This window comes from Amphimedon queenslandica, unplaced genomic scaffold (genome assembly GCF_000090795.2).
Source record: "Amphimedon queenslandica unplaced genomic scaffold, v1.1 AMPQUscaffold_13437, whole genome shotgun sequence".
Taxonomy (NCBI): Eukaryota; Metazoa; Porifera; class Demospongiae; order Haplosclerida; family Niphatidae; genus Amphimedon; species Amphimedon queenslandica.
Genome location: NW_003546327.1, coordinates 52147 through 53560, shown reverse-complemented (window position 1 = coordinate 53560; position 1414 = coordinate 52147). Strand labels below are relative to the sequence as shown.

The window sequence follows — 1414 nt, the reverse complement described above, 5'->3', positions numbered from 1 at the left end:
CATAGAGAGGAGAGAGAAAGAGAGAGGAGAGAGAGAGAGAAGTCAACAAAGATAACACAAGGAAGAAAGCTAGACACATCAATATAAAGAAAAGGAACAAGCAATAAAAATTGAAGCCAGAAACATAACACAAAGTGTCATCAGTAACTACAGTACATGAAGCTCTAACACAGTCCTTTTATTATGACATAATGAATTATCACTGAAGACTAACTAGACCCCCACTTGTACAAGGTATAGAGTAATAAAGTAATTGGATTACTTATACATGCTTGATTGCACATGAACATAATTAGCTCATGTATAGTGATGTGTGTCTGGAGGAAGTGCATCATAAAACACTAATAGACTTTGCATCAATAACTCAATAACTTATGACATTTCCAGACAGAGCACAAAGTGAAGGAAGAGAGAGAGAGGGGGAGGTAGAGAAACTAGACAGGGAAAGATGTCAGACAACACCTGGAGGCGTCCAGTTTTCAGAAAGCATAAAGTCATGAAGTACATTACAATAGGTCAATAGAGGGCATCATCAACCAATACATGTAGATACAGTTCCATTTCATAACAAAAGCAGATGATACTTGTGATATGTATATCTGCTGCCATGCCAACAATGAAGAAGGGAAATGATGATTTGGATTGGACTATTCAGTATAATCCACAAACACTAAAATCATCACTATGTAACAAGAACCACAATACATGCATAATGCTATAGAAAATGATTCCAGGCGGAAGAAACTATGATGATTATTGTATAGCAGCTGTTTCAGCTATTGAGTGACTACCCACAAAGAATAATACAAGATTATATAAATACTGAAGGACTGAATAGGCTACATAAACACATTATATCATACAATTGTTCTCCAAAGTGATATAACACAGCTAAGAGTACATGTGTACATGTTTTCTATAGAAAAACTGTCTTAGCAACTCTTAACTTTTATTACATTTTCTGATACATATTGATGTCCTTATGCTGTGTAGAAAGTTTGAGCTGATTCCGACTTCAATTTTTCAAGTTACGGCCATTTTTTAAAAATGCCAAAATTCTGAAAAATACCCTGTACTATAGCCCATGGTTTTTTCGAAAAAATGGCTCCGAAATTACTCCAAATTTTTATTACATTTTCTGATACATATTGATGTCCTTATGCTGTGTAGCAAGTTTGAGCTGATTCCGACTTCAATTTTTCAAGTTACAGCGATTTTAAAAAAATGCCACAATTCTGACAAAATACCCTGTACTATATACGCCCATGGTTTTTTCCAAAAAATGGCTCCGAAATCAGCCCCCATTTTTATCCCATTTTCTGATACATATTGATGTCCTTATGCTGTGTAGCAAGTTTGAGCTAATTCCGACTTCAATTTTTTGAGTTACGGCCATTTAAAGAAAATGCCAAAA

At 34.9% G+C, this 1414-nt stretch overlaps 1 protein-coding gene across 1 annotated transcript in view; it reads right to left on the bottom strand.

Moving 5' to 3' along the window:
• Positions 1–1414, bottom strand: part of LOC105312495 (uncharacterized) — an 11187-nt gene that overhangs the window by 3273 nt on the left and 6500 nt on the right. The window lies entirely within an intron of this gene.